This window comes from Arachis ipaensis, chromosome B08, assembly GCF_000816755.2.
Source record: "Arachis ipaensis cultivar K30076 chromosome B08, Araip1.1, whole genome shotgun sequence".
Lineage (NCBI taxonomy): Eukaryota > Viridiplantae > Streptophyta > Magnoliopsida > Fabales > Fabaceae > Arachis > Arachis ipaensis.
The window spans coordinates 91314588-91333386 of NC_029792.2; the positions used below are offsets into that span (position 1 = coordinate 91314588).

The following is an 18799-nucleotide window of genomic DNA, read 5'->3' on the forward strand; positions in this document are numbered from 1 at the left end:
CAATCTCATCCTTGGATCTCTCTGTTTATTTACTGCAATTGAATTTCCATTTCTGTTACTTGATTCTCATCTACTTTCCTTGCAATTTACAATTCCCTTGCAATTGTTCTTGTTGGATCTAGGAAGGCATTGAGATCTAGACTTGGTTTTCTAGTCTCTGGGCCCTGAGATCTGAATTCCTAATTTACATTTTGTTTCTTGCTCTTAATGTTCATTTACTTTACTGCTTCAAGATCCGATTGAACCCAACCTTCTTTTTACTCTTTTGTTTAATGCAATTTACTTTCCTTGTTTAAATTCTGCAAATCTAATCCCCAATTCCCTTTACAATTCCAGCCGTTTACATTTCTTGCACTTTAAGATTCCGCAATTTACATTTCTTGCATTCTAAGTTTCTTCTATTTAATTTCTTGCTCTTTAAGATTCAGCATTTTAATTCCCTGTTCTCTTTACTTCCATGCAATTTAATTTCTACAAATCACAAAACACTCAACCAACTCTTGATTCGCTTGACTAAATTAACCACTAAGCTAAAATTGCTCAATCCTTCAATCCCTGTGGGATCGACCTCAATCCCGTGAGTTTTTATTACTTGATACGACCCGGTACACTTGCCGGTTAGATTTGTGTGTTTTGGGAGAAATTTATTTTTCACCAAAATACTCATCAATGTTGCCCTTCGAAATTGTAACGTCCCGTCTAGCAAAATGCCTTACTTAAGTCAGGGTATTTCCACTAGAAAGAACATTACGTAACCTTCTCTAGTATTAACTATTTAATTATCGAGCCTTTGTATCAAGTTCGCGTTTCAGTTTTAAGAAAATTCCAGAAAAATTTTTTTTATTCATTAAAGTCATAATTCAAACATTCACAAATAATAATAATCACATAAATATTATTTATAATAATTCTTATACAAAAGAGACCAAATAAAACTCAAATACAATATACTAAACCTACCCCTCTATGTAAAATAAAATCTCAAAGGACAATAGCGAGGGGACTCTATGAAAGCAATTAAGACCATAAAGAAAGCCTACTGATCGCTCGCAGCTTCAAATTGCGTCTTCAAACCTGTCGCTGAAAGGGTGGAAAATTTGGGGTGAGAACCAAACCACATGTTCTCAGTAGAGGTCGAGAATGCCATGAAAGTAAAGAATAAAGCGCAAATAGTTAATTTCATTTAGAGACATTGAAAAGAAAACTACTTTTATTCGCAGTATTCATCGCTCGCCTTATATAAACTTCTTCTGAAAACCAATGGCTCAACTTTCAAAAATCTAAAACCTTCTTTAGAAGCATCAATTAATTATCCAAAATCCTAAACCCATATTTTACTTTATATATGCCTTAAAAGTTTTCCTAGACTGTATGAATGACTAATTTGTTCCAAGCATAGGTTCATTAAGTCTATACTGAACCAGCTTAATCTTTCATACTTTACTAAACCTCAAACACAAACCAATCACGGCCTTAGGCCCAAGCAATTCAATCAACACCCAATTCACTACAACCCAGCCAATCAGATACAAACACAAGTAAAGAGATTCAAACACAATCAAGAGCAATTACATCAAGTATAGCAATTAGCAGTTAAACAGAATTATTCACATAGACAAACCAATTACAATATACACACCCAAACAATGTCACATAGATGCATATGATGAATGTCTAGTCCTAGTACAGGCCATGAGCTCATGTGTCGGTTGGCTGCCCGCAATCCCGACATTTATCCGGTCACGAGTAATCCCGATTTTCCGAATACGATTTACCGTTCCTAAATAAATGCGCATATAATAATAGCCGCTCATTTGAGACAGCCTCTGCTTAATATATATATATAGCTCTGGGTTGCATCAAGCAACTAATATATATATATACAAATATCTCTTTACTCTACTTTGGTTTCTCTTTTCTCTGCATCTCTTTACTCTACTCTAGTTGTTCAGTTCTCTGTATCTCTTTACTTTTCTCTGAATACTCTTTCATCTGTATCTATATTACTCTTTTTCTCTTTACTCTTTTGTAATTGTAAATATGCAAGCGGGACAAAACCCATGTCCTTGCTAGCAACTTTATAAACCAAATATATTTTCTCAAAAGAATCAGTAAAGTTATTATCGTTAAACAAGTCTCAAGTATTCATTTTGATTAACTCCTTTTACTTTTATAAAAATTTGGACTAATCTCCTTTAAAAATAGGACTTAGTCACCCTTACGAGTTCCTTCTTTCTCAACATTTCATCAGCCTCTTTCAGCAGTTGCCACAACAATATATATTCTCAAACATATTTGATAATAGTATAGAAAATCTATTTCTTAAATTCCATATCCAAAATAATTGTCAACACAACCTGGCAGCCTGATTTCCATTTTGTTTTTAAAATATCAAATGAATTCGGAATCACGCAAACTTTATATCCATGCGACCATCTCGGATTAAGCTTTCTATTAAACCAAAAATCATAATTTTTTGCTGACTCTAGCTTCGGGAATATAAGCAAAACCGTGACTGCTCTGCAATATTTTAAAACCAAAAGACAGCAGCAACGTACAACATTTGTAATTCCATATAAAATCCAAATTAAATCCAACCACCTTCAAAATTAATGTGGTTAAAAATAACTTATTCAAATTTCTTTCTCAATTGGTTCCAGGGTCATACCATTTTTAATGAAGGAGTTACGTAGTTCGGAAGTTAGGTAATTTTCTGCAGAATTCTGTTTTACAAATCATTGAACACAACCTCTTCCAAGTCCCATAACTCACTTATTAAAACATGAAAAACCATGAAATTTAAATCACATATGCTAAACATACTTACTTTTTACTTCCAATTGGTTGCATCTCAATATCTATCCAGGATCAAAAGTTATAAACTCTCAAAGTTACTAAATTAAGAAAACAGAATCTGGCTTTTTCTGCATAATGCATCATCTTTCAAAAATTCATATCTTTAAAACTACAAGTCCAATTGTTCTGAAATTTTACGGCATTAAAATAATAGGAATAAAGTTTTATTTAAAATTTGTTCCATTTCAAAATTCAAACTGGAAAATTTCCAATAGAAGAAACAGGTTGCTGCTCTGTTAAACGTTCTACAGAAAAACCAGATTTGACATCCATAATTCAAAAATTTACCATAAATCATAAACTTAATGAAAAAGTCACAAATTCACCAGTCCAGCTCCCTACATCCCCAAGCTTAATCCAGACTTAGTCCCACGCAATTCCGATCATCATAGAATTAGTTATAGATTTTCAAAGTTTCCGACTTCATTTGAAAGTAATACAGAGAATCAAGTTTTACATTTTAACTATGAAAAATCATAACTAGTTCTATTGTTAATTCAAACTTCTCAAAATTGAATTCCAATAACAACTTTTATCATAGTTTACTCAGCCTTTACTCTCATATCATTTCAATCATTATTGAATAATTGATTCACTTCCAAAGTTGTCTTTTAAATTCAAAAGTCAGATTTTCAGCAATTAGTTCAGCATTTCAAAATTCAGTCTTCCAATTATTCCTTAAACACAACTTCAATTAATCACTAACTAAGTCCATCACAGTAAACCAACTCAACAGCAATAATTTCAATTTAATCAATCAAAATACATAAATCACAATAATCTCCCATCAAACACTTTATAATTCAATTTCACATAATTAACGAATTCAACCAAAGTTCCAATAAAAAAATCTCAATCATTCCAATCATAATTTCAGCCAAAACTAAACATTCATATAATCAATCAATTACTCAAAGTTATTAAATCTATTTGCAGTTATTCAATAAACCTTGTAGGCATTCTTAAATTAAAATCGTTTAAGTTAAACCCCCTACCTCGATTAGCTGAACTCGCACAAATTAACCACTATAAGCCCGCTTATTTTGAATTCACAGCAGCAGCGACAATTTCAACGTAATCCCGCAGCAGTAAAACTCTTGTGACTAGCTATAGCATAACAGCAGCAACATCAACGACCTCAACACCAATTGTGATTGCTCAGGAGATAAATTGACAACTAGAACAAAACCATATACTGCTATAATTAGGATAGAGTATAACGGATGAACAAAAATGATAGAAGAGTAAGGAAGAAAGCGTTACTGGCTTAAGAAACAGAAAATTGGCATTGGAACTGGAACAAAGAGGATGATGATGCTGGATAGACTGAAAGATGGTGGCAGCAAATTGCTTTCTCTAATAACAAGCTCCAACCACGGCAGTTCCAACGGATATGGCACGACAAGGTACATCAGAGGTAGAGACATGGTTGACTCGAAGCAACAAGGTCATGGTGATGGTGGCTCCGGTAGCTAGGACGCAACCTAGTCCGTCACCAACGGCAGTGGTGACCACGAACCATAGTGACGGCGACGACACCGGCGGCGATCCCCACCAGCATCGCCTCTTCTTTTCTTGGCAACGAGCCCGCAACAGAGCTCCCTTTCCTCTTCCAATTTGCGCTCCTCTCCCCTGTTCTGTTCGGCGTCAGTGGTAACCCTAGCAGGGACAATAGCGATCGAAGCTTCCGCAACGATCACCAGGCACGGTAGCGACACTACCTTCTCCCTCTATCATGCGCGTCTCTCTGTTCTTCGTGGTGCTTCCCCTCCGATTTCAATGCCAGCGATGGTAATGACACCTTCCGTTGTCACCCTCTCCTCTGGCTTCCCTGATCCCTCTTCTCCCTTTCATCAATTTCTCGTTTCCCCTTTGCTCCCTCTCTGTTCCCCTTTCTCTCTTTTTTCCCTTTCTGAACGTATAGGCATTTAGGTTTTGTAAAATTAGGTTAGGTTTAAGTTTTAATTTGAGAAATCTAAAGTTAGGTAAAATATATAGGAGTAACATAACAATTTTATAAAATATTCGAGATAGAATAAAAATTTAGAAATCAAATATAATACTATAAAGATTACTTTCAACACAAAAATATTAATTGAATTAACTCCAAATATTAGTAAACTAATTTAATTACTCTTAATTAATTAATTTATAAAATAAGATATCAAATTAATAAAATAAATCGTAACTTTTTCAGGATAAAAGTTACTTAAATTAAATTATACAATTCTTTCTTATTTTTCAATTACTAAAATTATACAAAATATTCTATTATAATAAGATTACTTAAAAATATTAATTGATTCAAAATAAAACTATCTCCGAATCTATTTAATTATTTCTAACAAAATAATTTCTAGAATTACAAAATTTAAACTTAACAAGATAAAATCACAATTTATTTATATTTAGGTTTTCAAAAATGCGGGATGTTACAGAAATCATACTGGAAACCCCCGAGATATGGTGCTCTAAACACCGTCCAGGATTTTGTGCCTGCACACTCTAGTGATCCGAAGGGATGCGAGCAGGATACTCTTGCCACAGACCTCACATCTCAACGTAAGCGGGATGACCCACCGCCCTTACGCCGCCGCCGCAACCTCGACAGGTGGAATTTAACCGCCATCCCTGCCAGGCGCATAGCGTCTCAACAATATCTCAGTTTAAAAATGTTACATCAGTGGTTTTCAAAAATCATTCATTTCAGTATTCAGTAATTCACCACTTCCACAATTCATTACCAATAGTTACCCATACCATACTTTGCCTTCCCGCTCAACCAAAACCATCCTCAGTACTTCAGAAACCTAAGCCTCCGTTCTCTAACTTTTTACGAAATACCAAATTAATATCACTGATGATTGGATTTTTGACGGTTTAGAATTCACAATAAATTCCCGTTGCAATATAGTTTCTAAATCAATGCTAATCCTTTCATACAAAAATTTGTTTGTCGCTAAAACAAACCCCTAAATTTATAAACCGAAGTATTGGAACCTCGGGTCGTTCTCCCTAAGAATTGCAATAAAGTGTATAGTTATTGGTTATAAGGTACATTTTGGGGTTTTGGATAAGGGACATGAAAAGTAAATGACAATAGAAATAAACTAACAACTAGAAAAGCTCTTGATAAGGAATGAGAATTAGAAGTCCTATCCTAGTTATCCTCATCAATTGTGACCACAAATTGTCCATTGCTACCACTTAGGTAACCTCTAACCATGGAGAAAAGTCAAGTGGATGAATCAACTTGATTCCACAAGTCCTAGCTAACTCCCAAGGGAAAGACTAGCTTTAGTGGTATCCAAATCAATTAGCAACTTCTAATTATCAATCAACAAAGGAATTAGATAACTCAAGCGTCACTAATTACTCTACCTAGGCCAAGAGAAACAATATCTATACTAAAGCTAAAAGAGGCATTTCATCAAACACATAAAAGGCAACAAAAGTAAACAACATGAATTAAGCAATTCAACAATAAAAGAACATGAATCATAAATTGCATTAAAGGAAAATGGAAAAACAAAAATGCATCAACATAAAAGTAAAGGATTACATGGATTAAAAGCAAAACTAGAGAAAGGAATGGTAGAAGAGGAAGAATTACAAAGAGAAAAGTAAATCAAAGCATGAAATTAAACTAGATCTAAGAGATTCTAATCTAGATCTAACCTAATCCTAATCCTAGAGAGAAGTGAGAGCTTCTCTCTCTAAAACTAACTTTTCCTCCCAAAACTAAATTAAAACTAAACTAGTGTCTACATACCTCACCTCTCTTCAATCATTGGATTAAATAGCATCAGAAATGAGTTGGATTGGGCCCACAAGGCTTCTAAAATCGCTGGTCACGAGTTGCATTAAGTGAATCATGTGCAACCATCAGCGCGTATGCATACAGTACCTGTGCGCACCCATAAACGTGATGAAACTAGGGCAAATTTTATATCATTATGAAGCCCCGGATGTTAGCTTTCTAACGCAACTAGAACCACATCATTTGGATCTTTGTAGCTCAAGTTATGATCGATTAAGTGCGAAGAGGTCGGCTTGACAGCTTTTGCAATTCCTTCATTTCTTCATGAGTTCTCCATTTTTACATGCTTTTTCTTCATTCCCTTAATCCAATCCTTGCCTCCTAAAACCTGAAATCACTTAAAAAATATATCAATGTATCTAATGGAATCAAGGTGAATTAAATTTAGTTATTTTAAGACCTAAAAAGCATGTTTTCACTCTTAAGCACAATTAAAGGAGAAGTTATAAATGGGAGAAAAGTTGACAAAACCCTCTAAATTCAACACAAGATAAACCCTAAAAATGGGGTTTATCAACCTCCCCACACTTAAACAATAGCATGTCCTCATGCTAAACCAAGAAGGATAAGAGAAGGGGTATGGACATTTATTCAATGCAAATAACCTAAATGCATCTATCTATATGAATGCAACTAAATGCAAAATGATTCTACCTACTTGGTTAAAAATAAATCAATCCTCCAAGAGCATGTATAAACGGATAGGGGTAAGGTCATATGACGACTCATGAATCCTACCAATTCAAGTATAAAAATGAAGTTCAAGTAGACTTGCAAGAAGAACCCTCATGAAAGCCGGGAATCAAGGAATTGAGCATTGAACCCTCACCGGAAGTGTTTGCACTCTTGTTGCTCAAGTGTATAGGGTCGATTCTTTCAATTCTCTCATAATCATGCTTTCCAATATTTGTTTTTCATCTAATAATCAACATTTATTCAACGCATGTATACAACTATCATGAGGACTTTTCACAGGTTGTAATAGGGCTAAGGTCAAGGTAAGGATGCATATTTGGTCAAGTGGAATAGAATTTGAATCTTTGATCAACTTAAACTTCCCACCTAACCTATGGCAACCTATACAAATTAAGTGCTAACCTAACTACCCATTCTTCACTTTTTCACATACTCATGTATTCTTTCTTTTTTATCACAACACATATGCATTGATTATTATTGAGCTTCACTTGGGGCATTTTGTCCCCTTTTTATTACTTTTCTTTTCTTTTTCTTTTCTCTCTATTTTTTTCTTTTTTTTCTTTTGATATCTACATATATTTTTTTCTTTTTTTCTTTTTATTTTCTCATTTTTTTCTTTCTTTCAAGCTACATACAAGAACATCAATGCATAAGGTCTATACATTTAATCAATACATGAGTATGCACCCAATTTTCGATATTACCAACAATACAATACACTCTTTTATCCCAACCAATGTCCCAAGTTTTTCTACACTTGAATGATACTCACACTCACTAGCCTAAGCTAATCAAAGATCCAAGTAAAGGACATTTATTATTTTTCACTTTAAGGCTTGTAATGTGCTAAATTAAAGAACAAAGTGGGTTAATCGTAGGCTCAAATTGGCTAACAATGGAGAGTAAAAGGTAGGCTATTTGGGTAAGTGAGCTAAATAAAATGATGGCCTCAATCATATAAGTGCATGAATACATGGAATAATGGACATAAAGAATCAAACAAATCAAAGATCGCAATCATAGAAAGAGAATAATGCACACAAGAAGGAAAATAAGTGGTTATGAGATGTGTGTTCTTAGCTCAAAAAATATGTTCCAAAATAAATTCTTTCAAGCAAGTTCAACAAAAAATTTTTTCAAATTGGTAGGTTGCCCTATAACAGTTTCTTAGAAAAGAAATCATCACCCTAACCAAGTAGTCCTAGCAAGAAAGAAGTGGTGAAAATATGTACAAATTCTAACTATCATGCAACCTATCATGCAATGCAACAATTAGCTAACATTGGTGTTGAAAAAAAGGAAATTATTACCCATGGAGATTGGTCGGACAACCTCCCCACACTTAAAGATTGCACCGTCCTCGGTGCATGCAAAGAAGAGCAATGTGGATGGGTTGTTACAACTAATGAGCTCCTTCAAAGGGTTGTGCGGATGACTTGTTTGTTGCCCCATTTATAAACTTTCCTTTTTTTCTCCTTTCTTGGTGGCCAACCTAAAAGGAAAGAAAAAGAAAGAGAATTAAGCTTATAACAAGAATAGCAAAGCAAGTAGAACATAGGCGAGGCTAATGCCAAATAAGAGTAAAGTTCTCTACCACATGGTAGCTACGACATGTGAGTGAGAAAACAATATAAGCTAAGGCATATTAATACTTGATGCAAGAGTAAAGTCAAATCATGAAGAGCATATTGAGCATCAAGTTCAAATAAGAAAAAGTGGATCATGAAAAATAATATGAGTTCATATCAATACACAAGGGATACAAGGGTCATAAAAGATGAAGCATTGATTTAAAAGTTTCATCACCCAATAATATCAAGCAAGTCAAAAGGCACCAAAATAATGCAAGAAATTCTCAACAATTGAATAGGAAGATGCAACACCATTATTAAAATGAGAAACTTAGAAAATAAAATGAAAACAAGCTGTAAAAAGAAAATTAAAATGTAAAGAATAGAAGTATACGAATGCGATAAACAAAAGAAAATGGAAGAGAAGAAAAACACTCTTTTTTTTTTTGCCGGAGCGGATGCATCATGTACGCGTACGCGCCGATGCGCAGTTTGGCTGAAGGGCGGGTACGCGCCAGGTGCACGCACGCGTGGGTGGTGTTGAGCGCAGGGCACAGTGTCAGCCCAAGGTTGGCCTAACTCTGAAAAATGTACCAGGAGGATGGGTGACGCTATCAGCACACGCGTGTACAACGTGCCTACGCGTGCATTGCATATGGGATCATGGACGCGTACACGCCAGGTGCGTGCACGCGTGAATTGCGCAATTAGAATCAAGGACGCGTATGCGCCAGGTGCGCGTACGCGCGGGTTGGTTTGTGCCTTAGGCCAATGTTCGCACAGTGCAGGCCTAACTTTCAGGTTTTTAGCTGGGGGTGGAATTTTTTGCATCCACACGTACGCGCCATATACGCGTGCGCGTGGATGGTCGAAAGTGCTTGGGTCACTCGTACGCGCCAAGTGCGCGCACGCGTGGGTTGGTGCTCTATTTTTCAAACATTTTTCCACGTTCTTGCACCAAACCAAGCCTTCCAAACCTCCAAACAGCTACCAAAACACCCTAAAACCTTATTTAACATATTATACTACCAAATATGTGATGACTTGCATCATCTACCCTTCTTTCTTGCATAAAGAAGACCATAAAAGATTATAAACCTCATTTGATCAGTACAATTTATTCATTATTTGATGAATATTATGGTACACTAATTTGAGACGAGTTGTGCTGAATTTCAGGTGAAAAAGGCATCAAAAATGGGTAGGAGACAAACAAGAAGCTGGGCGTGTGAAACTGGTATGCCACTTGGGAGCAAACGCCACAAAAATGCACTGGCATGGCATGCCAGGAGCTAGGCGTGGCACGTCAGTACTAAATTCCAAAAGGGAAGTCCAAGCATGCATGTGGGCGTGGCACGCCAGAGACTGGGTGTGATACGCTAGTACAAAATTCTAGAGAGCAACAATGGAGGACACAAAAGGGGGTGTGGCACGTCAGGTTAGACGTGGCATGCCTAATCCATCAAATACTATGGGCGTGCCACTTGAGCAAAGGGGCATGGCACGCCAACCCACCATTCCAAGAAGAACCCCCACTATGGCGTGCCACTTGGTATCGAAGGCGTGGCACGCCAGCTCCAACAAGTCACTTGGGCGCACCACTTGAGAACCCAGGCGTGGCACGCCAAGCTTGAAGAGTTCACAAATCCATGGGCGTGCCACTTGAACAGCATGGCGTGGCACGCTGGTACGATAATCCAGAGAAGGGGCTGAAGGCAATTGAAGACTGGGTGTGCCACTCGAAGTCGAAGGCGTGGCACGCCAACCTCTCAATCTCACTTAGGCGTGCCACTTGAGCAACTAGGCGTGGCACGCCAGTGCCATTTAGAGAGCAAAGAAGCAATGGGGCGTGCCACTTGAGTTCGTAGCGTGGCACGCCAAACAGAGGAACCACTCACTCACAAAGGGGAGTGGCACGCCAGACCCTGGGTGTGCCACACTAGTTCAACTTTCCAGAGAAGCTTAGCAAAGCGTAGAGCAAGGGCGTGGCACACCAAACCCTGAGCGTGCCACGCTAGTTCAAGTTTCTAGAGGCAAAGAGAAGTGAAAAAAGACTAGGGCATGCCACTTGAGCTCGAAGGCGTGGCACGCCAAGGTTGTTAGTGAAGACGAGCTTGCCACTTGAAGGGCTGGGCGTGTCACGCCAAGCTAAAATTGAAGAGCACGTGACACGCCACTAGAGCGCCAATCACACACCAGCTGGGAGGTCACACTTATTGAGCTTCTTTTTCCCTCCAAAATGTAATTTTCCTTTTTCACTTTTGTAATTCTTTTATTTTACTAGGAGTAGTATAAATACCCCCAAGGATATTGAAGAGGGGGTGGAGCAGTTAGTTTTAGATCCACTTTTATACTTCACTTTTGAGTACATTTTGAGCTATGAGTAGCTAACTTCCTTCTCATTTAGAGAGGGAGCATTGTTGTACTTGATGGATTGATAATAGTGAAATTCTTCTTCTCTTCATCTTCTCTTTGATTTGCTAGAAGGAATTTCGTTCTTAATGCTTAGTGTTCAATTATCTTGGGAAAGAGATTGAATGCAATTAGGTTTCATGGGAACCTTGGGAAAGGAAACATGAAACCATTCTTGAAATTCCTTTTCACACTTGAGTAGAATCTGGGTTTTGGTGTTTGGATATGTGACATATAATCCTCCCTCTACTTGGACCTATGATGGTGTGTGGTATAATCAGGGACCAAGCATATCTCTCTTCATGAGCAATTAGACCAAGGAATTGGCTATTGATCAAGATCTGAGAAATTGAGTCACCAAGGGATTGGGACTCAATCAATCATGATTGCCAAGAGGTCAATGAGTTGCATGATTGAAGAGGATATAAACTAGACTTGATCCAAAGAGACAACATCTCCCAATCTCAATGAATTTCCCCATTCTTATCTATCCCTTTCTTTATAGCTTAATTTTACATTCAGCAATTCCCCATTCCCATTTACATTCAAGTCATTTATGATTCTACACTTTACATTCTGCCATTTCTATTTCTGCACTTTATTGCTTTTCTTTATATTCTAGTCATTTACATTTATGTCATTTACAATTCTGCACTTCACAATCTTATTGATCCGCTTGACTAATTCATCAACTAATTTAAACTGCTCGAATTTTCCAATCTCTGTGGATACGATCCCACTCCACTGTGGGTTATTACTTGATGATAACTTTGGTGCACTTGCCAATAGAACTAATTCACCAATTTTTGAATGGGGTGTGAATTTTAGTCATCAAGTTTTATGGCGCCGTTGCCGGGGATTGGCTTAAATTTGACAGTGATTAAATTGATTGGAGAGCTAGATTAAGCAATTTAGATTCCTTGTTATTTTATTTTATTTTATTTAGTGCCTTTTATTTTTTTATTTTTATTTTGAGTTCTATTTCTTTCTTCTTTGATTATTTTTATTCATCCATATTTCCACTCTTCTAACTGTTCGATTAATTGCATCAACAAAGCTAACCACTAATCTCAACAAGGTTTTCCCTACTACACTTGTTCTCTGCTGGTTATTTGCCAATTGTATGACAGGTAGAAGAGGAGAGACTTCATCTCCCTTTGATAGTGAAATTGAGAGGACCCTTCTTAGGCGAAGGAGGGAAGCAAGAGGCAAAGGCATAATTAGAGAGGAACTAGTGGAGGAAAATCTAGAAACCACCATGGAAGAAGAAGCACATAACCATGTTGAAGAGGAGGCTGGCAATCATGTTGGGCAAGAAAGGAGAGTCTTAGGCTCCTACATCAACCAAACCCAGGAAATTGTGGTAGCAGCATCCTAAAGCCAACAATTCATGCCAATAATTTTGAGCTGAAGCCTCAGCTCATCACACTTATTTAGAATAATTGCTGATATGGAGGAAGTGCCCAAGAAGACCCTAATCAACATCTCAGCACATTCTTGAGGATATGTGATACTGTAAAGTCCAATGGGGTACACCCTGACATCTACAAACTACTTTTGTTCCCTTTCTCACTCAGAGATAAGGCAGCAAAGTGGTTGGAATCATTCCCCAAGGATAGCCTAACTACATGGGAGGATGTCTTAAACAGATTTCTTGCAAGATTTTACCCTCCACAAAGAATCAACAGGCTGAGAGCTGTGGTACAAACCTTTAGACAACAAGATGGAGAAACACTCTATGAGGCATGGGAGAGATTCAAAGATCTGACAAGAAGATGCCAACCAGAAATGTTTAATGAGTGGGTACAACTACATATCTTTTATGAGGGGCTATCCTATGAAGCAAAGAAGGCTGTGGATCATTCTTCAGGGGGCTCACTCAACAAGAAGAAAACCATTGAAGAAGCCATAGATGTTATAGAGACTGTAGCTGAAAATGAGTATTTCTATGCTTCGGAAAGGACTCAGAAGAAAGGAGTGTTAGAACTCAATTCTGTAGATGCTTTGTTAGCTCAGAACAAGGCAATTGCAGCTCAAGTAGCAGCTTTAACCAAGAGGATGGAGGCTAATCAAGCCTCAGTCATTCAAGACCAAACTCCTCAACAAGAAGGGAATGCACCAGAACCTGAAGGTGACTGGGAACAAGCTAATTATGTGAACAATTCATCCAGACCACCATATGACCCACACTCTAAGACATACAACCCAGGTTGGAAGAACCACCCAAATTTTGGGTGGAAAAATCAACAAAACCACAACCAGGACCACAACAAACCTTATTCATCAAATCAGCATTTCAACCACAACCCCAACCATCAAACAGGGAACCATAGACCCTACCATAACTCACAAAACACATCATACCATAGCAACCAACCCATACACAACAACCTCAATCAAGATGCACCATCCTCAACTATGCAACCATGTGAAATCAAGAGCAACTTTGAGAGGATGGAGACTGCAATAGTACAACTGTCATCACAGATTACAGGGGCAGTCTCCACCCTCATGGATAGACAAGCACAAACTGAAAGAAGGATAGACACTAATCAAGAGGAATCAAGTCAAATCTGAAAAATCAAGGCGCAGCAATCTCAAAGTTGGAAGCACAGGTGGGGATTTTATCCAAGCAAATCCCACTTCCCACACACATATTTCTCAGTGATACCATGGCTAACCCAAGAGGGGAATGCAAAGCCATTACTCTAAGAAGTGGGAAGGTTATAGAAGAAGGAACCCCAAGCAAAGACAATCATGAAGAAGTTGCAGCAAAGCATGGGAACAAGGATGAAGGAGAGATCCCTGTTCCACCTCCACTAAAACCAGTCTTGAAGCCTTATGTGCCAAAAGTACCATACCCACAAAGACTAGGAAAATATGGGAAGGATGGCCAGTTCTCTAAATTCCTAGAGATCTTTAAGAGGCTCCAAATCAACATACCATTTGCTGAGGCATTGGAACAAATGCCACTCTATGTCAAATTTTTGAAGGAGCTTATAACCAAAAAGAGGAACTAGGAGGCAAAGAAAACCATAGTATTGACTGAGGAGTGTAGCGCCATCATATTGAAGAAGCTACCTTAAAAGTTGAAAGACCCAGGGAGTTTTCAAATCCCCTGCATCATAGGGGATATCACTATTGAGAAAGCTTTGTGTGACTTGGGAGCTAGCATAAATCTTATGTCCCTAACCATGATGAGAAGGATGAGAATTGAAGAAGCCAAGCCAACAAGAACGGCACTCCAATTGGCTGACAGAACATTTAAGTTTCCACATGGAGTGGTGGAAGACTTGCTAGTGAAAGTAGGAGAATTCATTTTCTCCGCTGATTTCGTTATGCTGGACATGGAAGAAGAGGCCAACACATCAATTATCCTAGGGAGACCATTTCTAACTATTGCTGGAGCCATCATTGATGTGCAAAAAGGGGAACTAGTCTTGAGGTTGCATGAAGAGAAAATGGTCTTCAATGTCTTTAAAGCAATGAGTTACCCCAAGGAATTCATAGGAGAATGCATGCTGGTGGACACCATTGAACAGATAGTTCAAGAAGTCTTGGAAGAAGAACAATGTGGAGGAACCATTGAGCTGGAACAAGCACAAGATGGAGAACCACCACAAGCAACCATGAGAAACTCAATCATGCCAACCACTACAAACAACAAAGATGTAGAGCCACCAAAACTAGAGCTGAAAACCTTACCACCCAGCTTGAAATATGCATATCTGGGTGCTAACAACACTCACCCAGTGATCATAAATTCAAGTCTGAGTAAGGAACAAGAAGAGGAGCTTATCCAAGTGCTAAGACAACACAAGGATGCCATAGGCTGGACACTTGCAGATTTAAAAGGGATCAGTCCTTCAATGTGTATGCATAAAATCTTACTTGAAGAAGATGTCAAACCTTCAAGACAACAACAAAGGAGGCTAAACCTAACTATAAATGAAGTGGTTCAGAAAAAAAGTGTTGAAATTGTGGCAAGCAGGGGTGATCTACCCCATCTCAGACAACCCTTGGGTAAGCCCGGTGAAAGTAGTCCCTAAGAAGGGAGGGATCACTGTTGTGACAAATGAAAAGAATGAATTGATACTCACAAGGACAGTGACCGAATGGCATATGTGCATTGACTACCGGAAACTTAATGAAGTCACCCCAAAAGGATCACTTTTCCCTACCTTTCATGGACCAGATGCTTGAAAGATTGGCAGGATATGAGTATTATTGCTTCTTAGATGGGTATTCAGGCTACAATTAAATTGTTGTAGACCCCAAGGATCAGGAAAAACTTCATTTACTTGTCCATATGGTGTCTTTGCTTATAGGAGAATGCCCTTTGGATTGTGCAATGCACCTGTAACATTCCAAAGGTGCATGCTCTCCATTTTTTCTGACATGATTGAGAAGTTCATAGAAGTATGCATGGATGACTTCTCTGTGTTTGGAAACTCATATTCTGATTGCCTATACCATCTTACTCTTGTGCTAAAAAGGTGTCAAGAAACCAACCTGGTTTTAAACTGGGAGAAGTGCCATTTTATGGAGACTGAAGGGGTGGTTCTTGGTCACAAGATTTCAAAAGATGGCATAGAAGTAGACAAAGCAAAAGTGGAAGTAATTGAAAAATTACCTCCACCATGCAATGTCAAAGCAATCAGAAGATTTTTGGGATACGCTGGGTTCTAAGGAGGTTTATCAAAGATTTCTCAAAGATTGCAAAACCCCTTAGCAACCTACTTGTCTCAAATACTCCCTTTGTTTTTGATAGAGAGTGCATGGTAGCCTTTGATGAACTTAAAAAGAAACTCTCCTCTGCACCTATTATAGCACCACCAAGCTGGGATCTTTCCTTTGAACTAATGTGTGATGCATCTGATTGGTTTTCGCTTAATGAGAATCAAAGGAACTATACCACCACGGAGAAAGAACTTTTAGCCATGGTTTTTGCTTTTGATAAGTTTAGATCATATCTTATTGGCTCAAAAGTAATTGTGTTCACTGATCATGCAGCACTCAAATACTTGCTTACCAAACAAGAATCTAAGCCCAGACTAATAAGGTGGATTCTACTGCTCCAAGAATTTGATATTGAGATTAAAGATAGGAGCGGAGCAGAGAACAAGGTAGCTGACCACCTCTCAAGGATCCCACAACAAGAAGAAATGCAGCAAGTAGCAGTAAATGAAAGCTTTCCTGATGAGCAATTGATGATGATTTGAGTAGCCCCTTGGTTTGCAGACATAGCTAACTTCAAGGCTATTGTGGAACTACCAACTAACATCAATAAGCACATGAGGAGGAAGCTAATCAAGGATGCCAAATACTATATCTGGGATGACCCCTATTTGTTCAAAAAGTGTGCTGATGGAATCCTAAGAAGGTGTATATCCCATGAAGAAGGGCAGGAAGTGTTATGGCAGTGCCATAGATCCGCATATGGAGGTCACTTCAGTGGAAAAAGAACAACAGCAAAAGTGCTTCAATCCAGATTTTACTGGCCAACAATGCTTAAGGATACCAAGGAAATGGTGTCAAGGTGTGATGAATGCCAAAGAGCTGGTAATCTAACCAAGAGAAATGAGATGCCACAGCAATTCATACTAGAGCTGGAACTATTTGATGTATGGGGGATTGATTTCATGGGACCCTTCCCAACCTCCTACTCAAATAGCTACATATTGGTGGCTGTTGATTATGTCTCAAGGTGGGTAGAGGCCATAGCCACTACAACAAATGACAACAAAGTTGTGATAAGCTTCTTGAGAAGGAACATCTTCAGTAGATTTGGAGTTCCCAGAGCTCTCATTAGTTATGGAGGGACACACTTCTACAACAAATAACTCAAGACACTCCTCCTCATATATGGAGTGAAGCATAAAGTGGTAACTCCATACCACCCACAGACCAATGGACAAGCTGAAATCTCCAACAGAGAGCTAAAAAGAATCCTTGAAAAAACTGTTGGAAGCTAAAGAAAGGATTGGTCTAAGAAGCTGGATGATGCACTATGGGCCTACAGAACAGCCTATAAGACTCCCATTGTGATGTCTCCATACCAACTGGTATATGGCAAGGCTTGTCACTTACCAGTTGAACTTGAGCATAGAGCATTTTGGGCTCTAAAAATGTTAAACTATGATGAGCAAGCTGCTGGAGAAAGGAGAATAATGCAACTCAATGAGCTGGAGGAGTTTAGAAATCAAGCATATGAGAATGCAAAAATCTACAAAGAAAACACAAAAAGATGGCATGACCAAAAGATAGCAAGAAGAGAGTTCACTGAAAGACAGAAGGTGTTACTCTACAACTCAAAACTCAAGTTCTTCCCTGGAAAACTTAAGTCTCGATGGTCAGGACCTTTCACCATACTCAAAGTGTTTCCCTATGGACATGTAGAGCTCATGGAGGACAAGACTCAGAGAACTTTTACTGTCAATGGCCATAGACTCAAACACTACTTGGGAGTCTCCTAAGAGGAGCAGAGAGTGAGCTACAAGCTCACCTAAAGATGAAGGAATGTCAAGCTAATGACAACAAAGAAGCACTAGTTGGAAGGCACCCCAACACTTTATCCTTTTTGATTTACTTGCCTTTCTTAGAAGTAGTTTAAAATCTATTGCTTTAGATAGTTTAATTTTCAGTCTCACATTTGTGTTACATTACCAAATTAGGATTAGTTTACAATTGTAGATTAGAAAGTTTGATATTAGCTTCGGTAGCTAGATTTTCATCACACTCTTTTATTTCTTTCTATTCTGGAATTGCAACTTGATGAAGGCATAACTAATCAGGAGTGAATGGGCTGAGAACTAGCTAAATTGCTAAGTTTGGTGTGGCCTCACACTCACTTAATCTAGGCTTACAAACAATTAATAGCTTGATTTTGAAGAGTAAGCCCAGAGATTAAGTTTGGTGTGGCCACCACCAAGGATCACCTAGCAGCCCAAGTCACCCAATTTGAAAGCACTTAATGTTTTGGGTAAGAACATGATCGTGGCTTAATGAGTTCAAAGAAATTGGAATCCAAAGAAAATGAAAAGATTGATGTTATTCCATTCTTATGAACACATTAAATACACAATGATGGAACCAATTTATTAAGATGCCAAAGGATTAAGTTTGGTGTCCCAAGGGACACCCATCAGTTACAATCCAAATCACTCTTGATGAGAAGGAATGTGAAGGAGTTATTTTGTCATTACTAATGGGTTCAGTTTCAATTTCAGGAGAGAAGATGGGGCCCACATGGTAAACAACTCACAAAGCAAGGAAGTCAAAGTGTACTTGCACTTTGGAACTCAACACATGCAGAAGACACTGTGAGAAAAGAGTTGGCGCCTCTTCCCACGCTAGGCGCCACTCCCCAAGTGGGAAAACATTTAACCCTTTTTATTTCCCACCCTTCGACCACAACATTCACCCCTATAAAAACCTCACC

The 18799-nt window shown here is 38.2% G+C and overlaps 1 long non-coding RNA gene across 2 annotated transcripts; it reads right to left on the reverse strand.

The window, feature by feature from the left end:
- LOC107611862 lies at positions 1030–4803 on the reverse strand. 2 transcript variants are annotated; one of them, XR_001613488.2, is made up of 3 exons: positions 4120–4803; positions 3852–4033; positions 1030–1080 (listed from the first exon to the last, which is right to left on the reverse strand). It is a non-coding gene; the product is annotated as an uncharacterized LOC107611862 (long non-coding RNA). The 2 variants fall into 2 exon arrangements; XR_002352674.1 differs by lacking the exon at positions 1030–1080 and having other exon boundaries at positions 3072–4033.